The 22,885-nt window shown below is 42.9% G+C and overlaps 1 protein-coding gene and 1 long non-coding RNA gene across 2 annotated transcripts in view; one reads left to right on the top strand and one right to left on the bottom strand.

The window, feature by feature from the left end:
• Positions 1–1,526: 1,526 nt before the first annotated feature.
• Positions 1,527–21,441, bottom strand: LOC125484456. Its single transcript, XR_007263292.1, has 4 exons — positions 20,920–21,441; positions 13,814–13,900; positions 6,903–6,999; positions 1,527–1,704 (listed from the first exon to the last, which is right to left on the bottom strand). It is a non-coding gene; the product is annotated as an uncharacterized LOC125484456 (long non-coding RNA).
• Positions 21,442–22,056: 615 nt separating this feature from the next.
• The window catches only part of vangl1 (VANGL planar cell polarity protein 1), a 53,175-nt gene continuing 52,346 nt past the window's right edge, over positions 22,057–22,885 (top strand). Inside the window, exon 1 of the mRNA XM_020510604.2 lies at positions 22,057–22,258. The gene's annotated coding sequence lies outside the window, so the exon portion shown is untranslated. The remainder of the gene's footprint in view (positions 22,259–22,885) is intronic.

The raw sequence follows: 22,885 nt of genomic DNA on the forward strand, positions 1-22,885 counted from the left end.
TTCTCTGTTTTTGTTTGCTTCATATCTAGGGGGAGGCAATGGCCTATTGGTATTATTGCTGGACTGTTAATCCAGAAACCCAGATAATTTTCTGGGGATCTGAGTTTGAATCCTGCCAGGGCAGATGGTGGAATTTGAATTCAATAAACATCTGGAATTAAGAGTCTAATGATGACCATGAATCCTTTGCTGATTGTTGGGAAAAACCCACCTGGTTCACTAATGTCCTTTAGGGAAGGAAACTGCCATCCTTACCTGGTCTGGCCTACATGTGACTCCAGACCCACAGCAATGTGGTTGACTCTGAACTGCCCTCTGGGCAATAAATGCTGCCTAGCAGCGACACCCACATCCTGAGAATGAATAAAGGGAAAAAAAACAGTATCTGCTGTTCCTTGTTTTATTACAAACAAGTGGCAGAGATCCCTGAGGTTCTGCATGCCCTTGAGTAAAAGATGGAGCATTATGTTATGCCATGAGTGCCACTATCTCTCAGACCAACACTGAAAGAGTGGCCATCTTCATACAGACTCACATAAACCAGACCAATGAATGGAATAGTGAAGTGGCCATCTAGGCCCGAAACGTCAGCCTTCCTGCTCCTCTGATGCTGCTTGGCCTGCTGTGTCCATCCAGCTTTGCACCTTATTATCATAATTTGACTGTCCTTTTTAGTAGCTTTGTAAGGTGTGTTGTAATGATGACTCCACAGGTGTGTGGAGAAATTGCATTTTGCTACTTGCTCTTGCATAGCCCATAAACACAACTTTGCTCTGAAGGGTCTGAGGCAGGCAGGCCAACTAGCAATGGGGTTCCTCTGTACAGTTTCTGGGACAGATATGCTGTTTTCTGTCCTTATGACCTAGGCTGCCTTTGCACAGATACAGGTTGGAAAGTCTTTCGCTGACCCCTCCTGCCAGCAGTCATGATCATCTCCTTTACCATTGCAGAGAAGGAGAAGGCTGCCCCAGCTTAGCATCAACCAGAGAAGAACATCACATGGAAGTTCATGGAAAAAATCTCATAGATCGTTTGTGTCACTAAGGGATCCATGTGGTTTGCTTTTTAAATGTTTGTGAAAGTTGTTTTGCTATTAACTTGATTGAAGGATTGGCTGACAAGCTCCTAAGTATAATATGGTTAAATGATGATAATATGGTTAAATTCAAATCTGTGAATACATCTGGTCCAGATCACACAGGAGTGCAGGTAAACTAATGTCATAGATGAAGTGTAGCCCTGGGCCTGGTGTAAGCAATAGGAAATGTTATGCCAGGTGAACTGATTGTTTTGAGGGAGTCCTGACAGAACTAGATTAGGGTGTCAAACAGAGTAGATAGGAAAACTCGACACGGATGAGTGTGTCCTGACTGTTCTTGCTGTGTAGGTCTGTCTGCTGGCTCCTGATAGATACCTCAGCCTGGGCTGCTGACTCCAAGTAATCATCCTCTTCTTTTTCCTCTGAGAAAGGCCAGAGCTCCTGTCTTTCAGTCTAGTTTCTGTCCTCGCTGCATTGCTGTGCTGTACACAATGCAGCAAACCATCAATATGCACAATATCCCTGAAGGTTTGCAATGGAGGACTCCCCCAGGGCAATCAAATCAATAGAACTGCATCTTTAGAAGATCAATGATTTTCTCAACGGTAGAACCGCAGCAGTTGTACCATTTCTCTACATCTGTTGTCGTTCATCAAAAGCCATGCCTTCAAATGACAGAGGTAGTATCAGACACAAAATTTATAAGTAAAAGATCAAAGGTTCATACCATTGATGAGGATATGCTAAACAAACCTAAGATGCTGTTAAATCTTTAATCAGTTAGAAGGTTTTAATTGATTAATATGTATATGTAAATCCCCAAATTCCTTTCAAGTCACGGTCCTGAGAGAACTAAATGTTTTATCAGTGTAAAGAAGAGGTGACATTTTAGATCAGACAATGCATGTTAGGTTTGAGATCTTGTTTAGAATCTGTTTGTGTTTTAGTTTGGAGTCAGACTGGTTTTATTTTTAAAGTAGAAATTTATAAAATGCTATATTGACTTACTGTCTATAAATTGCGTGCTTTTCAAACAAAATAAAATGTATCAGCAAATAGAAATTCACTCCATACATGTATGTGTGTGTGTGTATGTGAGAGATAGTGAGAGTGAGGAGGGGGGAGAGAGAGAGAGAATGAGTGTGTGTGCGTGAGAGTGTGTGTGTGTGCGAGAGAGAGAGAAAGTGTGTGTGTGAGTATGTGTGAGTGTGAGTGTGTGTGTGTATATGGGAGAGAAACAGTGTAAGTGTGTTTGTGTGAGTGTGTGTGTGTAGGTATGCGTGTGTGAGAGTGTACAGTGTGGTGGGGTCACCTGTAGTGCAACATGAACCCAAGGTCCCAGTTGAGGCTATCCTCATGGGTACTGAACTTGGCTATCAGCCTCTGCTCAGCAACTCTGCGTTGCTGCCTATGGTACGTTGCCTCCCTGGTGCCAGGGTCCCTGATATCTCGGATCATGCCTTCAAGATCCTTAAGGGGGAGGGTGTCACGGTACACATCAGTACCAATGACATAGGTAGAAAAAGGACAGAGAATGTGAAAAACGAGTACAGGGATTTAGGTTGGAAGCTGAAGTCCAGGAAAAACAGGGTAATTATCTCTGGATTACTACCAGTGCCACATGATAACGAGGTAAGAAATAGGGAGAGAGTGCAGCTAAACACGTGACTACTGGGCTGGTGTAGGAGGGAGGGCTTCTATTATGTGGATAATTGGAGCACATTCAGGGGAAGGTGGGACCTATACAGTAAGGACGGGTTGCACCTGAACCGGAAGGGCACAAATATCCTGGGAGGGAGGTTTGCTCGAGCGATACGGGATGGTTTAAACTAGATTGACAGGGGGTGGGAACTGGATTTGTAATTCAGAGGATGAGGTATTCAGCCTTCCAACAGACACAACAGGGGGTGAGGTTGTTTATAAAGAAATGCGGTCGATGGAGCGTAATTGTGGACACAGAGATGGTTTGAGGTGTGTATACTTCAATGCTAGAAATATCAGAAATAAGGCAGATGAACTTAGAGATAGTAGGAACTGCAGATGCTGGAGAATCTGAGATAACAAGGTGTAGAGCTGGATGAACACAGCAGGCCAAGCAGCATCATAGGATCAGGAAAGCTGACGTTTCGGGCCTAGACCCTTCTTCAGATTTTCTGCTCCTATGATGCTGCTTGGCCTGCTGTGTTCATCCAGCCCTACACCTTGCTATCTCAGATGAACTTAGAGCATGGGTCAGTACTTGGAACTACGATGTTGTGGCCATTACAGAAACTTGGGTAACTCAGGGACAGGAATGGTTGTTGGAAGTTCTAGGATTTAGATGCTTTAAAAGAAATAGGGAGGGTGGAAAAAGAGGCGGGGGAGTGGCATTGCTAGTCAGGGCTAGTATAGCAGCTACTGAAAGGCAGTTCGAGAATGATATGTCTACAGAGATAGTTTGGATTGAGGTCCGGAACAAGAAAGGAGTAGTCACTTTGTTGGGGTTTTTTTAAAGACCCCCTAATAGTTGCAGGAAAGTAGAGGAGCGGATTGGGAGGCAGATACTGGAAAGGTGCAGAAGTCACAGAGTTGTAGTCATGGGTGACTTCAACTTTCCAAATATTGATTGGAAACATTTTAGTTGTAATATTTAGATGGGGTGGACTTTGTCCAGTGCATTCAGGAAGGATTCCTGACACAGTAGTAGGTAGACCAACAGGAGGAGAGGCCACTTTGGATTTGGTGCTTTGCAATGAACCGGGCCAAGTATTAGACCTGTTGGTAGGAGAGCATTTTGGCGGTAGCGATCATAACTCTGTTACTTTTACAATAGTCATGGAAAAGGATAGGTACATACAGCAGGGTAAAGTTTATAATTGGGGGAAGGGTAATTACAATTCTGTTAGGCAAGAACTGGGTAACATAAAATGGGAACAGATGCTGTCAGGGAAGAGCACTATTGAAATGTGGAGATTGTTTAAGGAATGCATACTGCGTGTGCTCGATATGTTTGTCCCTAGCAGGCAGGGAAGATGCGGTTGAGTGAGGGAGCCTTGGTTCTCAAGAGAGGTCGAACCACTGGTTAAGAGGAAGAAGGATGCTTATATAAGGTTTAGGAAACAAGGAACGGAAAGGGCTCTAGAGGGATACAAGTTATCCAGGAAGGAGCTAAAGAACGGGCTTAGGAGAGCCTTTCTCATAAGGGGGCATGAGAAAAACTTGGCAGATAGGATCAAGGAAAACTCCAAGGCTTTTTACACGTACATGAGGAATAAGAGAATGACCAGAGAAAATGTAGGACCGATCAAGGATTGTGAAGGAAATTTGTGCACGGAGCCTAAAGAGATAGGAGAGGTCCTTAATGAATACTTTTCTTCCGTATTCACAACTGAGAGGGACCTAGTTGTAGAGGAGGACAGTGTGAAACAGGCTTGTAGGCTAGAGGAGGTCGGTGTTAGTAAGGAAGATGTGCTAGGAATTTTGAGGAAGTTGAAGATAGATAAGTCCCCCGGGCCTGATGGGATTTATCCAAGGATTCTATGGGAAGCGAGGGAAGAGATCGCAGGGCCTTTGGCGATGATCTTTTCATCCTCACTGTCCACGGGTATAGTGCCGGAAGATTGGAGAGAAGAGAACGTCATTCCCTTGTTCAAAAAAGAGAATAGGGATAATCCGGAAATTACAGGCCAGTTAGTCTTACTTCAGTGGTGGGCAAATTATTGGAAAGGGCTCTGAGACATAGGATTTATGATCACTTGGAAAGGCACAGTTTCATTCGTGATAGTCAGCATGGATTTGTGAGGGGTAGATCATGCCTCACAACTCTTATTGAATTCTTTGAAGAGGTGACCAAACACGTGGATGAAGGTAGAGCAGTGGATATGGTATACATGGATTTAAGTAAGGCGTTTGATAAGGTTCCCCATGGTAGGCTCATGCAGAAGATAAGGAGGCATGGGATAAGGGGAAATGTGACAGATTGGATTCAGAATTGGCTGACCCTTAGAAGACAAAGGGTGGTAGTGGATGGAAAATATTCAACATGGTGCTCGGTTACGAATGGTGTACCACAAGGATCTGTTCTGGGTCCTCTTCTATTTGTGATTTTTGTAAACGATTTGGATGAAGGAGTGGAAGGGTGGATGAGTAAGTTCGCGGACAATACGAAGGTGGGTCACGTTGTGGACAGTGCAGAGGGCTGTTCTAGGTTACAAAGGGACATTGATAGGTTGCAGAGCTGAGCTGAGAAGTGGCAGATGGAGTTTAACCCTGAAAATTGAGGTGATTCATTTTGGAAGGACAAACTTTAAAGCAGAATACAGGATTAACGGAAAGATTCTTGGCAGTGTGGAGGAGCAGAAGGATCTTGGGGTTCATGTCCACAGTTCACTGAAAGCTGCCACCCAGGCGGATAGAATTGTTGAGAAGGCGTATGGTGTGTTAGCTTTCATTGAAAGAGGGATTGAGTTCAAGAGCCGTGAAGTTATGCTCCAGATATACAAAAGCCTGGTTCGGCCACATCTGGAGTATTGTGTCCAGTTCTGGCTGCCTCATTACAGGAAAGATGTGGAAGCATTGGAAAAGGTGCAGAGGAGATTTACCAGGGTGTTGCCTGGAAAATGGAGGGAAGGTCGTACGAGGGAAGGTTGAGAAAGCCAGGGTTTTTCTCTTTAGAATGAGGAAGGATGAGAGGTGACTTGATAGAGGTGTACAAAATTATCAGAGATATAGATAGAGTAGACAGCCAGAGACATTTTCCTAGGGTGGAGGTAGCTATTACGAGGGGGCATAGTTTTAAAGTGAGTGGAGGTAGATACAGGGGAGACATCAGAGGTAGGTTCTTTACTCAGAGAGTGGTCGAAGCATGAAATGCTTGCTGGAGAGGGTAGTGGGGTCGGCCTCATTAGGGGCATTTAAGCGGCTATTAGATAAGCATATGGATGATAGTATAAGGTAGGGGTGGAGGTTTGATAGACCTTAGGATTAGGGTAAATGTTCGGCACAACATCATGGGCCGAAGGGCCTGTACTGTGCTGCACTGTTCTATGTTCTATCTCAAAGTCCGCATTGGAGGACGTTTAATCGAAGATCCGAAGCCAAATGTCCTTGACGGCTTATGTGTTCCCCCACTGGGAGGGAACATTCCTGTCCATCGATTGTTGCGCAGCATCCATTCATCCGTTGTTGTAGCATCTATATGGTTTCGGCAATGTACCATGCCTTGGGGCATCATTGCCTGCAGCGTGTGAGATAGACAACATTGGCTAAGTCACGAGTATCTGCTGTGCACGTGGTGGGTGGTGTTCCAACGTGTGATGGTAGTATCTGTGTCGAAGATCTGATGTGTCTTGCATATACATATTAATCAGTTAAAACCTTCTAACTGATTAAAGATTTAACAGCATCATAGGTTCAAATGATATAATTTGTCACCTTGGATGCAACAACTAAGTGTTGTGAACAGTAGAGGCACCCGAGATAGCAGAAAATTAAATGAGACATGCCAGCTTCCAGGGAACCTTGTGCACATTGGGTGAAATGTTTACAGTGATTGCAGATGAGTTGTACATTGAAGGAGTGGAAACCTTTTCTGAATGCTCCCATTTGTTGCAACAGTGTCTTAATGGCCACTTGGGTGCTGTATGCAACACCCTGCACCTGGAGAAATCCAGCAAATAAGGCAGAACTGACATCCCGCTGGAGCTGATTAGTCATCAATGGAAAAGATATACTTGCATGGAGTACATCTGTCACCTGCATTATCAAGTATAGGCAGCCAATTGAGAAATTTGATAAGTGTCTCCAACTGATAATTGAAAGAAGCTGGTGACATTGAAATTGAGAAATGCTCTTGCCTTCCCTGCAATGAGCCATGAGTATCTACCTGCTCCTTGGGATTTGAGGTCTTCATTCAGAAGAGTACAGATGTCCTTAACCATCTGCTGCAATTCATCTTCTACAGCACCACTTTTCCAATAGATCTATGGAGATATGATTTTGTTTGAAAACAACATCAGCTTATATGTATATAAAATACCTCAAGGCGCTTCACAGGACATTTATAAGATATATGACACCAAGAGTCACCAAATGCTTGGTCACAGAAGGTTTTACAGATGCCCTAAAGGAGGAAGGTATGTTAAAAGGGCAAGAGAGATGTGGGGAGGATGTTCCCCCTTACAGCCTAGGCAGCTGAAGGCATGTCCACCAAAAGGTGGAGGAATTAAAATGTGGAATAATCACAAAGCCAAAAATTAGAACAGACTAGATATTCCAGAGGGTTTTGAGACAGCAAGAGATTTCAGAGATAGGGAGAGGCATGTATGAGAATGCTGAGAATTCTAAAATCACAATATTGCTTGACCAGATGCCAATGTAGGACAGTGAGAACAGGCATGAGAGGTGAAGGATTTTGGGATAAATTTAATGCAGTGATAACATCTCACCCATTATTTGGAGAACCAGTTGGAGACTCATGTCATGGAGTCATACAGCATGGAAACAGACTCTTCAGCCCAACGCATCCATGGCAACCAGCTTTCCTAAACTGAATTAGTCCCATTTGCCAGCAAATGGCCCATATTCCTCTAAACCTTTCCTGTCCACGTACCTGTCAAAATGATCTTTAAATGTTGTAACTGTACCTGCCTCTACCACTTCCTCTTACAGCTCATCCATAAACGCACCACTCTGTGTGAAAAGGTTGTCCCTCAGGTCCGTTATAAATCTTTTTCCTCTTACCTTAAACCTAAGCTCTCTAGTTTCGGATTCCCCTGCCCTGTGGAAAAGACCCTAGCTATTCACCTTATCTATGCCCCTCATGATTTTATAAACCTCAATTATGTCACCCCTCAGCCTCCTACACTCCTGGGAAAAAAAGTCCCAGTCTATTCAGCCCCTCCTTATAACTTGAACCATCCAGTCTCAGTAAACATCCTTGTAAATCTTTTTTGCATCTTTTCAGTTTAATAACATCTTTCCTCTAGCATGGCGACAAGAACTATATCCAGAACTCCAAATGTGGCCTGGCCAACGTCTGTACAGTCGCAACATGACGTCCGAACTCCTATACTCAATGCTTTAACCAATTAAGGCAAGCATGTCAAACACTTTCCTCACTATCCTTTCCAACTATGATGCCACTTTCAAGGAACTATGTACCTGCACCCCTAGATCTCTCTATTCGACAACACCCCCCAGGGCCCTACCATTAACTGCGGTCCATTGGGTAGGTTCAATGAAATTAAGTGTCCATTGGGCACTTAACTGACCAGCATCAGACCTTTCCAGGGTTTAAGATCCTGGGGGAGGAAGTTGCACCCCAAGAACTGATGATCAGGGGTTCGTAGCTCACCATTCATCATAGTTGCTGCCTGTAATGCTTCAAGGATTTTACCAGGGATTGTAGCTGGACTCCTGGACAGACCTGAGCAACAGCAGGTTGGAACTGCAGGGAAAAGGTACCTAGAGGAGGAAATGCAGTCAAAGTGAAGGCTAGAGGATGGCTTTCAGCAGCCAATATAACATAAAGTTTACAAATTGACTCATTTTGATTCGGACAATTGTCAGGGAATGGAATGGAATTGGCAGCTAGGAAATGAAGCTTGGAGTGGGAGCTGAAAACAATGCCTTCAGTGTTCCCAATATTCATCCGGAGGAAATTTCTTCTTATTCAGTAATGTGTGTTGGTAAATAGTCTGACAATTTAACAGCAGCAGAAGAGTCAGGAGAGGTATGATGAGGGAAAACTGCATGTTTCAGTGTACTTATAGAAACAAATATTTTGCTTTCAGATGATGTTGTTGAGGGACACAATGTAGATGAGAAATGGGGGGAGGGGCATAGGTAGGGATTTGGGAAACACCCACAATGCAGGATGAGAAACTATTGAAAATGATAATTTGAATTTAGGTGAGAGCAGATGAGAACTGTCCCAATCAAGTGGATGATTTGGGAAAGGCCTCTGCTGATAGCTGTGCCTTTTTTTGTGTCCTGACCCGTGTCTAACTGCAATGTATTGCTGTGAGTGCTGCTCACATGGCCGCACCTCCTCTATGCCCAGGTGATCGCTAAACAAGTAATCACATGTGCCCTAGTACAATTCACATCTGGAATCTGCTCAGCCCAGATTTCCTGGCAGATTATGTTGGCCTAAGACAATTTAAATGAGTGGGCAATCAGTTGAACACACACCTTGGCTACTCCTTGTTAACTCAAGCATTCTAGTTTATTGTCAACAAAAGGAAAAATATCTGATTGCTTACAATAGTGATAAGTAAATTCTACACGCGATTTCTCAGTGAATTCTCCACCTTCTTACCTTAAAGGGTCAGCTTTTCCAATGCTTCCAGTTGAAGGAAGCATTTCATATAAAATCATGGAGTCATAGAATCATAGAATCCCTACAGTGCAGAAGCAGGCCATTCTGGCCATCAAGTCCACACTGCCCCTCCGAACAGCAACCCACCCAGACCCACTCCTTTGCCTTATCCCTGTAACTCTGCATTTCCCATGGCTAATCAACTTAGCCTGCACATCCCTGGACACTATAGGCAATTTAGGATGCTCAATGCACCTAACGTGCACATCTTTGGACTGTGGGGGAAACCGGAGCACCCAGGAGAAAGCCACACTGACACTGGGAGAACATGTAAACTCTTCCCTTGCCTCACCCCCTTAGTTCCTGACAGTTTTCTTTCACGCCACAACCAAGCTGAGACTGTCTCACTTCCAACCCAGTTCAGGCTTGCATTCTTCTTTCACACTCCCATCCATTTGACCTAGAATCATACTGTTCCCATTCCACATCTCTTGCTGGTTTCCACACACTCCCTGCTTCTCTTCAGTTAATGTAAGCCCTATCCTTCAATCCACCGAGCTTCTCATGAATGGAAGCAGTTCTCATCTAACGTAAGAGAGAAGAAATAAACTTAACGACAACCCTATTAAGCTGGTTTATTGTAGGGAGACGGGTCGCCTCGTGTTTGTTTAATAAAACTTCTGTAGGCCCACAAATGTTCAATATCCCCATATTCATTTCTGGTATTAAAGCTGCACAGTGAGTGCAAACTTGGACTATCCAGCCTATTTTTCTTCTGTTAGTATAGACAAATTAAATAAATATTGCACATTTACTACATTGTCCTTTACTAAAATTGTACTCTTAGAACCAGTAGAACTAATTACACAGCAAGCTTATCTTTGGAGCTTATTAGGGTCACAATTTAATGGCAATTCTGGCTTTCATTTTTACTTGCAAAATAGTTTAGTCTGGTCCTTGCAGAATTTTTTCTCCACAATTTAGAAGGTGTTACTTCATAAATCTTGAACATCTTTTTCACCATATGTTAGTTTAATTACTTCGAAGTCAAAGACTTGCGACTAATAACTTTCACATTTCTACTGAGCATGTTGGAAAAAATAAATACCATGAGAATTTCATGGAATCAGGATAAATCATTTTAGGATGCATTTCTGGAGTAGGCATAGAACAATTACATGATAACTGATCTGTACAAAAAGCACCAAGAGACCTTCAGCTAGGATCTATAGATAACCTGCAGCAATTAGGGTGCCCTCATATTCTTTAGCACATGCAACTTTCTGACCCTATCTGGCAATTTATGTAGAATATGTTGTTCCTGCAATGTCCAAATGTGTCACTCAGATTATTAGTCATAAAATCAATGTGTTATGTCTGCCTTCTGAAATCCCAGGCACACTAACAGCAAGTCAAGCAGCAGTTTTCTGTACTGTCCAGAATCCCCCATTATCGTGGCAGCATGATGTATCTGTACACATTCTGAGAGTGTGCACATTACCTGTTACCAGAATACTATTACTTAGTGAATATGTAGGTTGTATGTAATACTAAGAACTACCTAACAAAAGTTATTATCAAATCTTATGCTTACCACTGATTCATATATTTTAATAAAAGTTGGACTACCAGTGTATAGAAGAATTAATGGATCTTGCACAAGAAGGCACATGGACAAAATTGTTTCAAACCTAGCTCTTTTTGCTGCACTGCCTCTCTGCTTCTCTCTATTCTTTTACTACTTGTTTCCACCTTTTCTTCCAGTCTTTTTGCCTTTTCCCTATTTATCATCAGTTGTCTTTGACTTCAGTTATGTTTTCCATCCCTCTGTTCCCTTGGTGTTCTATATGTCACTGTCTCAACACATTTCTCCTATTTCTTTTTTCAACTTCAGTTATTATAGTTTACTCTTACAAGGCACAGAGCGTATACACTGTGTTGAACTGATCAGAAAGTCTGAATAGGGAGAAAGGAAGTATTGCAGTATTTATGGGTACAAACTTGCTGATGCTCACAGTTAAGACTGGTAACGAGCAGGAGCTCATATCATAAGGAAATAGGGACTCACCTGTAGCCTTGAATGGAAGGGCTTGGAAGGAAGTGAGGTTTAAAGCCTGGTTTTGGAATGCAGCAAAATGCAAGCATCTAACGATTTGTTTATTTTCTCATAATTTTGTGCTGGCTGAGAGCTGCTACTTTTTAAAAATCTTCAATTGTTGATATTTTTGCTTAGTTTTTAATTTATTCTCATCATGGAAGGCGGTCAAAAAGTTGTTTTTATGATGCTGGGAGTAATGGAGTAAGTGGCTGCAATTAAAAAAGGAATGTAAAGTGATAACAAGCAAAAAAAAAACAAATGAAACAATTGCAGAGCTGGATGAACACAGCAGGCCAAGCAGCATCATTGGAGCAGGAAGGCTGACGTTTTGGGCCTAGACCCTTCATCAGAAAAGGGGGAGGGGAAGGGGGTTCTGAAACTGTCTCTAAATGAAACAATCTGCCTGAATTTTAAAAAATGGGGAGAATCTCTTGGGACTTTGTCCATGTGAACAAATCATCTGAGTAGCCAATTGGAATACAGACAAATTGGACTGCATGTCCATACTGGATCTACCAAATTGTTCTCCTTCACCTTGAGCTGTCAGCATAGGAAGACAAAGGGAGACCGTGAGCTCCACCCTCGGTAAGAAATGATGCAGCTTCCAGGAGGAAACAAGATAATGAAACACCAGTGAGAAAAAGTATTGTGGCAAGACAAGAAAAACATTACTCCTGGTAGACAAGGAAAATAGGTAAAATAGAGTAAGAGATTAAAAAAAATGCCCTGACTACTGCCCCCCAATCTGTCTCCCATATTTTGGCGGGCAGGCAATGGCAGACAGCCTGCAAGTCATTGGGCTTATTGAGGCCCTCGAATGACCAACTAATACCAAGAAGAACCTCAACCTCTGTACTGTCATGTGTGCTTCAGAGGAAGGCTTCACGAAGGCAGGTAACCCTACATGTGCAGTCTGTTGTTGGACAAATTAGGAGAACCCCCTTAGCAAGAGGGATCTGTGCCCATCAGAGGTGCTCCCACTTCAAGTGTATACCCTCTTTTCATCTGTCACACTGGGCCTTTAAAACCCAAATCCCAACACGCATCCCTGACCTTTATGTCTGCCAGCTACGACCACCCAAAATCTCTGATTTACCTGTAGCACAGGTTCCATCCCTTCTGCATCTCACAGCTAATCAGATTGGCTAGCAGCTCTCTAGGGCAACTCTGACTTACAGGTGGGTGCAAAAATTCCATGCTGAAACAAATAAAGATGTCCCCAGCATGATATCACTGAAAGATGGTTAGGTTTTGGGTTGCTGCATGGGTAATGTTCAGAAGGCAGGTAATCCAATCCCTGCCCTGACCATCTCCCATTAAAATCTATCCCATAGAAGCTTGAAAACACAGTGTTTGTAACACAATGTAATAAACTTAAACAATATGCAAAATAAACACAGCCCAATTTACACCTTTTTTCATTCCCAATCCAACATTCTATTCCTTGGTTTAAGTTGAGACATTGGTTACTATTGTAATGAGTACTGTTTTCAACGCATGCAATCACCAAGCTCTATGCTACCAGTTTGTTTTTCTGTTTACGCATGTGAGCATCAATGGTAAGGACAGCATCTGTTGGCCATTCCTAATTGCTCTTCAGAAAATGAGCTACCTTGTTGAACCTCTGCAGTCCATTTGGTGCGGATATACCAACAGCTCCATGCTTTTGACCCAGCAACAGTGAAGGAACAGCTGCACTGTTCCATATCAGCATGGTTTGTAGCTTGGAGGGGAACTTGCAGGTGACGGTTTTACAATGTATCTGCTTCCCTTCTCCTTACAGGTGATAGAGTTTGTGGGTTTATGGGTGATGTAAAATGAGGCTTATCAAATTACTATAATGCATCTTTCAGATAGTACATACTGCGGCCACTGTACATTGATGCTTCAGGGAGTGAATATTTAACATGATGTATGAATTATGGGTTAATTCCACTCATTGAGGATGTTGTTGTTTCAGTGTTAATTTGAATGATTTTTGCATGCTGCCAACAGTAAGCACATTGTTGGACAGCTGTAATGCTTTGTAGGAGGAGCAAAATTATGAAAGGTAGCTAATGCTACCAGCACCACTTAAACAACAGATGAACTATGAAGCATTCTTATAAATATACCAACATGAAGAACATTCAAATAATAGCAGAATATGACAAAGTTTACATGTAGATTTTCTCACACTGCATTAGAGATCTTCATGTAGGAAATGGAAAGGAGGAAAGATGAAAATCTATCCACCAGGGGCAGGAAACCTTCTAGCCAAATTTGTTGAAGCCAAAGGGACCAGATAGCTATTGTGGGCAATGCCACCTGTCTAGCCATGAGAGTAACTAGGTATCCATTCCTGGCAAACACATTAACCAAACACATACTTGCTTACTTCTTTCTTTCTCACAGGCTGAGATTGTAAACCTGAGGCAGTAGCACGTAACCAGTGGGAGACAAGAATGGCAGCATGTCCATAATCCTATATGAAGGGATGAGAATGGCTGAGACAAAAGGACTAAAACATTTTATGATAAGTAAGTATGTACACATTTTTACACAAATTGGCAAAGTACCGTTGACCATAGACCCCACCGTTCTATGCAAGTCTTTATGCTCCCGCCTATCTTCCTCCCAACTTTCTTCATTTAAACCTAATCATCATAACCTTTTCTTCCTTTCTCCCTCATGTGCTCATTTCACTCCACTTAGATGCATCTAGGTTAAGTAGCTCAACTACTGCTTATGGTAGTGTTCACATTCTTACCACTGTCTTAGGTAAAGTTTGTCAACTTTCATTATTGGATATATTAGCTACTAATATACTTGACAGCCAGCAGTTTTTAACTTCCTTACAAATAGAAACATCTTCTCTAGGTCTACCCTATTGAGTGCCTTTCTAGTTTTAAATATGTCTCTCTGGTCACTCCTCAATTTCCCCTTTCTAAAGAGGCCCACACTGTTTAGAGTTTCCTAACGGTTATAAATTCTCAGTTTTGGTAAAGATGCAAAAACAATTTGTAAGGATGACATCTGAACTATGTATTCACTGAATATTTTCATAATCTAGAGAAAAGAACTTTGCACAGGTGGTTGATCTAAGGTGCAACACAAATTTAACATGATATCCCTGTTTTTCAATTCTCTCTCTATAAAACCAAATCCCAGTGCTTTGTTTGCCTACTTTCTAAAAAAAAAGGTTAAGCTCTTCGGAATTTACGTCTCTGTATTCAATTACTTTGCTTCTCGAACATATTTTGAAACGCAATATCAAAGCAGTATGTGACCTCCTTATTCTTCATGCCAAAATGCACCTCACACACCACTCATCGATATTCATTTGCCAATTAAACACTAATTTTGCATGTTTATTAATGTCTCCTGTTGTATCACTAACATTGTTTGTGCTAAACCTATCCTTTATCATTAACATCCTAGAGGTTATCATTGACCAGAAACTGAACTGCACTAGCCATAAAAATACTGCAGCTACAAGAGGTCAAAGGCTGAGATTTCTGCATTATTTAATTTACCATCTAACTCCCCAAATCTGTCTACGATCTACAAGGCATAAGTAAGGCATATGATGGAATACCTCACACTTTTCTGGATTAGTACAGCTCTAACATTACGTAAGGACAACATCATCCAGAAAAAAATGCCGCCCAAATGATTGGCACCCCATTCACCACAGTAAATATTTATTTCCTCCTTCACCACACACACTGGCGGAATTGCAAACCATCTACAAGATGCACTACATCAACTAACCAAGCCTTCATCAACAGCACCTTCCAAACATGCAAGACCTAACATCTGGCATACCAGTAATTGACACCAATGGAGGTATGATGTCACAGGCACAGGATAAGCAGCTGATTGGCGAGTGAGTTTGATATTTCCAGTATTCAAAGTGAAAGTTGGTATTTAGTTTGTGTTTAAGACTGAGGTTTTTCTTTCTTTTTTTTCCAGAGAAATAACTTGTTAAGTTTCATATGGCCATACTCATTCTAAGGGTAACAAATAGTTTTTAAAGTTAAAGGATGGCAGGTCAGAAGAGTCAAGTGGAGAGTACATCCTGTAGTATTTGTAAAGATATGCAATACCATGTGTGCCAGACAAATGCAACTGTAGGATGTGTCACCAGCTGCATAAGAATGAGCTCCGGGCTTCAGAACTTGGTCAGTAGCAAAGTCACTGGTGTGCATCTGTGAGACAGAGGAACACATGGACAGCACATATATGATTACTGCTCAGAGCTGCTCGTAGTTCAGGAGTAGGCAAATTCAGCTCCTCTGATCTGCTCTACCATTTAATACGATCTTGGCGGATTTCATCTTGGCCTTACCTCCACTCCCCTGCCCGTGCCCCATAATCTTTTGACCCACTACTAATCTATCTCCTCCTCAAATTTATTCAATGTCCTGGCTTCCACTACACTCTAGGTAATGAATTCCACAGATTCATAGCCCTTTCATAGACATAATTTTTCTTCATCTGTTTTAAAACTGCAACTCCTTAGCCTAAAACTTTGACGTCTTGTTCTACATTGCCCCAGGACCTGATGGTTTACATTCAGCGTACTGACGGAGATTGCTATGGGGATATTTAGTGCATTAGTGATTAGTTTCCAAATTTCTATACAATCTGGAATGATTCCTGCTAATTAGAAGTTAGAAAATGTCATCCTACTTATGAAGTGAGAAAGAGAGAAAACAGAACTATAGATAATGCTAGAATCTATCATAAAGGATGGGTTAGACACCTGGTTGATAATGATCTGATTGGGGATAGTCAGCATGAATTAGAGAATGGGAAATTGTGTTTAATTAACTTGTTGGCGTTTTCTTGAAGATATTCCTAACTGTTAAAAAGAACTGATGGATATTACTTAAATTTTCAGAAGGCTGGTTAGAAAAATTAAAGCACAAAGGGTAGGAAGTAATGTACCAGCACAGATTAATAGACAAAATAGACAATGGCCAATAGACAAAAGGAATAAATAGGTCAATCTCATATATGCAGGCTGTGGCTAGTAGGGTATGGCAAGAATCAGTAATTGGGAACCAGCTATATATGTTATATTACATATAAATGATTTAGAATGTATTATTTCAAAATTTGCAGATGATACAAAGTTAAGCAGGAATTGGGAAGCTACTGGAGACTCTTCTTAGGGATAGGATTTACACGCATTTGTAAAAGCATAGCCTGGCTTTGTGCAGGACAGGTCATGCCTTATTAACTTGATTGGATTTTTTTGAGGAGGTGACGAAGGTTATCAATGAAGGTAAAGCAGTGGATATTGTTTACATGGATTTTAGCAAGGCTTTCTACAAGGTCCCTTGTGGTAGGTTCATCCAGAAGATTAAGATGTAGGAGATCCACAGTGACTTGGCCATGTGGATTCAGAATTGGCTTGCCCACAAAAGACGTGACAAGGTGTTCCGCAGGGATCCGTACTGGGACCTCTGCTGCTTGTGATATATGTAAATGACATGGATGAAAATGGAGATGAGTGGGTTGGTAAGTTTGCAGATGATACAAAGATTGGTGGATAGTGTTGAAGGTTGTCAAAGAATAGATATAGATCAGTTGCAGATATGGGCAAAGCAATAGCAAGTGCAGCTTACACCAGGTAAGTGTGAGGTATGGCACTTTTGGAGATCAAATGTTAAGGAAAAGTGTACAGTTAACGGCAGGACCTTGAACAGCAATGATGTACAGAGGGATCTTGGGGTTCAAGTCCATAACTCCCTGAAAGTGGCCACGCAAGTAGATAGGGTCGTAAAGAAGACATATGGCATGCTTGCCTTTATTGGTCAGGGAAGCGAGTACAACAAAAACCAAAAGAACTGCGGATGCCATAAATCAGGAACAAAAACAAAGTTGCTGGAAAAGCTCAGCAGGTCTGGCAGCATCTGTGAAGAAGAGAACAGAGTTAACGTTTCAGGTCCAGTGACCCTTCTTCAGAGCTTTGAAGAAGGGTCACCGGACCTGAAACGTTAATTCTGTTTTCTCCTTCACAGATGCTGCCAGACCTACTGAGCTTTTCCAGCAACTTTGTTTTTGAAGCGAGTACAACAGTCAGGCGTGTTGCAGCTTTATAAGACTTTGGTTAGGCCACACTTAGTGTATTGCATTCAAATCTGGTCACCACATTATAGGATGTGGAGGCTTTGGAGAGGGTGCACAAGAGGTTTACCAGGTTGCTATGTGGATTACAGGGTATGAACTCACAGGAGAAGCTAGGAAAACTCCAGTTGTTTTCTCTGGAGCGGTAGATGCTGAGGGGAGACTTAATAGAAGCCGATAAAATTATGAGATGCATTTTTTTTCTTTATTCATTCGCAAGATCAGGGCATCACTGGCTATGCAGCATTTATTGCCCATCCCCAATTGCCCAGAGGGCAGTTAAGAGTCAACCACATTGCTGTGGGTCTGAAGTCACATGTAGGCCAGACCAGGTAAGGATGGCAGTTTCCTTCCCTAAAGGACATTAGAGAACCAGATGGGTTTTTCTTGACAATTGACAATGGATTCACAGTCATCATTAGATTCTTAATTCCAGATATTTATTGGATTCAAATTCCACCATCTGCCTTGGCAGGATTTAAACCCAGGTCCCCAGAACATTATCTGGGTCTCAGGGTTAACAGTCCAGTGATAATATTATTAGGCCATTGCCTCCCCCAGCATAGACAGGGTTGACAGACAGAATCTTTTTCCCAGAGTTGAAATGTCTAATACTTGGGGGCATGCATTTAAGGTGACTGGGGAAAGTCCAAAAGAGATACGAGGGACACAGATGCTGGTGGGAGTCTGGAATGCACTGCCAGGGGTGGTGGCAGATACCACAGGAGCATTTAAGGGACTTTTAGATAAACATATGAATATGTAAGGAATGGAAGGATATGAACCAACCACAGCCTAAAGGGATTAGTTTAATTTGGCCTCACGTTCAGCACACCATCGTGGACAGGGTTAGTGAATGGACAACAACATAGCAGATACAATGTGGAAAAATGTGAGGTTATGTATTTTGGTAAGAGAAACAGATCTACAGAATATTTCTTAAATGCTGTGAGGTTGGAAAGTGTATATGTGCAAAGAGACCTCGGTGTCTTTGTCAATAAGTCATTGAAGACTAATATGCAGATGCAGCAAACTATTAGGAATGTCAGCCTTTGTTGCCAGAGGATTTGAGAACAGGGGATGTGAATAGGGGATGGGGGGGGGCTAGTGGGGAGTGTGGAGCGGACGAGGGAGTAGCGGAGAGAGCGGTCCCTATGGAAGGCAGATAGGGGTGGGGAGGGAAATATATCCTTCGTTGTGGGGTCAGATTGCAGGTGGCGGAAGTGATGGAGAATGATGCATTGAATCCAGAGGTTAGTGGGGTGATACGTGAGGACAAGGGGGATTCTGTCTTTGTTTTTGTTGCGGGGAGGGGGTGTGAAGGCAGAGGTGCGGGAAACGCAAGAGATGCAGTCGAGAGTATTTTCAACCACTGAAGGGGGGGGATGTTGCGGTCCTTGAAGGGATGTGAAGTTTTGCTTCAGTCATCCAAGAGCCTTGTTAGATTGCACCTGGAGTACTTCATGCACTTTGGTCTCCTCAGCTCAAGAAAGACATTCTTGCCAGATTGGGACTGCAGCAAAAGTTTACCAAACTTGCCAGTCCTCGGATGACAGAACTGTCATATAAAGAAACATTGGGCAAACTGGACTTGTATTTAGAGTTTGAAAAATGAGAGATAATTTAATTGAAACTTACCAAGTACTTTTAAGGGAAAGACAGGATAGATGAATGTAAGATGCTTCTAGAATCGCCACTTAAGTCCGAGATGAGAAATGTTTTTACTCAGAAGGTTGTGAACCTTTGTAATTCTCCACCCTGAAGGGGTATGGAAGATGTCTTTCAAGTCTGTTTAACATTGACATTGTTAGATTTCTGATTACCAATGGCGTACAGAACAATGGGAATAGGGTGGGTCAAAGGCTCTACAGTGTTCAGTCAGCTATGATCATACTAAATGGTGAGGCAGGCTTGACAGGTTGAATGGCCTACACCTGTTCCTATGTCCAGGCAGCAATTTGGAAAGCAAATAGAAACATTGGCCTTTATTTCAAAGGGAAGAGAGTAAAAAAAAATACAGAAGTCTTGTTAAAACTGTACAAGGCACTACATAGACCATACCTAAAGTACAATAATTAGTTCTGGTCCCTTTATCTAAGGTAATAAATACTGGCATTGGAGGCTGTTCAGAAAAGGCTCACTAGGTTGTTCCCAGGCATTGAAGTGTTTTCTTATGAGGGGACGTTGAGTCGTTGGGCCTGTACTCATTGAATTTGAGAAGAATGAGAGGTGACCTTCTGAAACATTTAAGATTCTTAGGGGCTTGACAGGGTAGTTGCGGAGAGGTTTTTTTCCCCATTTGTAGTACAGCCTAGGACCAGAAAGCATGATCTCAGAGTCACTTGCTGTTTGTAGCATTTTAAAGACTACGTACTCGAACCCCCACATTTGGCTATCCACTGTATTTAACTTCATAGAAGTATCTAGAAGTACCCTGATCTATCCCTTTTCAGTCCAAAATGGCTAGCCTCATGCTTGCTTACATTGAAGTCCATCTACTACAACTTTGCCCTTTCAACTAGTCTATCCAATATGAAGCACCTCTTATTTATCTAAATTAAACTCCACCTGCCACTCCTCGGCCCATTGACCCATCTAATCAAGATCCTATTGTACTCAGGAGATAACCTTCTTCGCTATCCACTACACCTTCAATTTTGGTGTCATCTGCAAACTTACTAACTATACATCCTATGGTCCCATCCAAATCATTTATATAAATGACAAAAAGCAGTGGACCCAGCACCAATCCTGGTGATATACTGCTGGTCACAGGCCTCTAGAGTGAAAAGCAACCTCCACCACCATCCTCTCTGTCTTTTACCTTCAAGCCAGTTTTGTATCCAAATATCTAGTTGTCCCTCTGTTCTGGACGATCTTGTATTTCAATCAAACGGCCAGATGAAATATCAACAGTTGATTCAATTTCGAGTCAATTTCTGCTCAAATACCACGATCTAACATGATGTTCAAGTAGTCAGTTGAAGGTGTGAGTGAGAAGGCTCTCGACTGGTAAATTTTATTTAAGGCAAAGTTGCATTATTACTTATTATTATTCATTCTGTAAGTAAAGCAGTGATGTGTATGCTCCTTATGTTTTTATTACATAGTGTGTCATTTTCCATTGATTGTGTAGGCCTCATGATTATATTTGATCAATTGGCACATTCCTGGTCCCATAAGTGTGAGATTAATAAAAAGTTTACTGGAAAAGCATTGGTAAGTTAGACATTCTTAGACTGAGGACCCCTGCACAATTACTGTTTTCATATTTCTAACTAGCTCTCTCCCATAATCCAAGTTCTCCCTCGTTAGCCTTTTAGTCATTCTTCACATTACTTCCAATATTCCAGAGCTGCCACTCACCTTTGCAGAATAATTTGATTTTTCTCTCAGTTTAGCACCATCTTTACATTTTTAGGTTAGCCACAGAGGAACAGCATTCCGAGTTTTTCTTTTTCACTGGAATGTCTGGAGTGCTTGAAATACAAGTGTGTGCCACTTTCATTACTGATCCATCCCTCAAACTGGAAAAATTGGTTATTTCAGTCAGCTCTGCCTGTGTGCCCTCTTTTGTAAAATTAAAAGCCTAGTTAGATGCACATTTTTCTTCCACAGCCTGAAAGTGGAATTTGATTGCGCGATGATTATAGCGTCCTCATTCTGCCTTCACTGAGAACCCATTAATTTTATCTCATTGCATATTACCCAACCTGGTATGGGGCCTGTTCTCGGGTTAGGTCTAGAACATTAACATAAAACAAAGAGCTGTGGATGCTAGAGAGCAAACACTAAAACAAAAATTGCTGGAAAAACTCAGGAGGTCTGCCGGCATTTGTGCCGAGAAAACAGTTATCATTTCGACTTCCGAAGATGGGTTAACGGACTCAAAACTTTAACCCTGTTTTCCCTGCACGGCGCTGCCAGTCCTGCTGAGTTTCCCCAGCAATTTATTTGTGTGTTTGGCTCCGGAACATAATATCTCGAGAAACTATTCCCAAAATACTCGTCGCCCAGGCGACCTTTTCCTAACCTAATTTGTACGGAGATGAAAATCACCCACGTTTATCACCTTGCCCTTCTCATAGCCACCCCCAACTTCACCTTTGGACTTCTCCCATCCTAAACTGCGGTTATTGCTAGGGAAGCCGATAAATCACTTCCATCGCCTTCTCAAGGCTGACCACAAATGAGAAAATTAATGTTGGAGCGGGCAGCAAAGCCCACATCCCGCCGGAAAAGAAAAGTTTAAAACAATACGTTATTGAGGCCGGTTACCAAGATTTACAGAGCAGTCAAGTCAGCTCCAGTCCTACTCCTGCACACATTTTAAAAGGGGAGTGGGCGAAAAGCAGTTCGTTGCCGTTGCCGTTGCCGTTGCCTGGAGCTGAGCGATCACCGAGACTTCAAACACATCTCCCCACCCACTGAGGCTGCTCACGTGACAGGAGACGGGTCCGCCCAGACCCGGACACACGTCCTGCGCCTGCGTGCTCCGGCCTACGGCGGCCGAAGGAGTCCGTGTTTTTACGGGAGTGATTCCCTCCCCTCCCCCACATCCCAGTCTTTCCGATTTGTTACCATCTCGATGTCGATATCCCCCTCTCGACTTCCCCACCTCCTTCCCCCCTCCCGACAACACAATCGGGCCGTTTTGTGATTGCTGCTGAGGAGCGAGACTGTTTCCAGAGGAAGGCTGGCCTAGGTTAGTGTGCACGGTTACAGCGCTGCAGCCTTTTTTGCGTTTCCCTGACTGCCAGTTCGGGGAGTCACAGCGCCATTTCACGGAGTCTTCCACCCGGGATCGGGACTGTTCTGGGGGGGTGGGAAGAAGAAGAAGAAGAAGAAGCAGCAGCAGGCAGGCGGCATTGCGGCCTAGCGTTGAGGCTGTGATCCCGCGGCCTAGACGCCGCGCGCGGGCTGCAGAAACGGGTAAGCGGTCGTCCTCCCGCCACCGGTGCCCGGCCCACAGGCGGCCGGGGACGCAGTAGGCGCAGCAATTCGCCAGTTTCCCCGTATCCACACTTGAGGAACACACACCCCACCAAGCGTGAGAGTCGGCCGTGGGCACCCGCCCCGTCAAACCACCCGGGGCTCGTCTACGGTCCTGCAAAAGAATCGTGTGAGACGGAGAGAGAGGAAAAAAAAAAGTTTTTAACGATCTCAACATCCAGTGGGAGGTGGATGTGGTCGAATGGTAGATTATCGGGAACGGTGGTATGTGATGAGGGGAGAAAGGACAGGGAGTTTTCCCACAGGGGGAGCTGGCGGGGTCAGACCGGACGATGTTCCTCTGGGATAGTAGGAACTGCAGATGCTGGAGAATCCGAGA

This window comes from Rhincodon typus, chromosome 11 (assembly GCF_021869965.1).
Source record: "Rhincodon typus isolate 14 chromosome 11, sRhiTyp1.1, whole genome shotgun sequence".
Classification (NCBI taxonomy): domain Eukaryota; kingdom Metazoa; phylum Chordata; class Chondrichthyes; order Orectolobiformes; family Rhincodontidae; genus Rhincodon; species Rhincodon typus.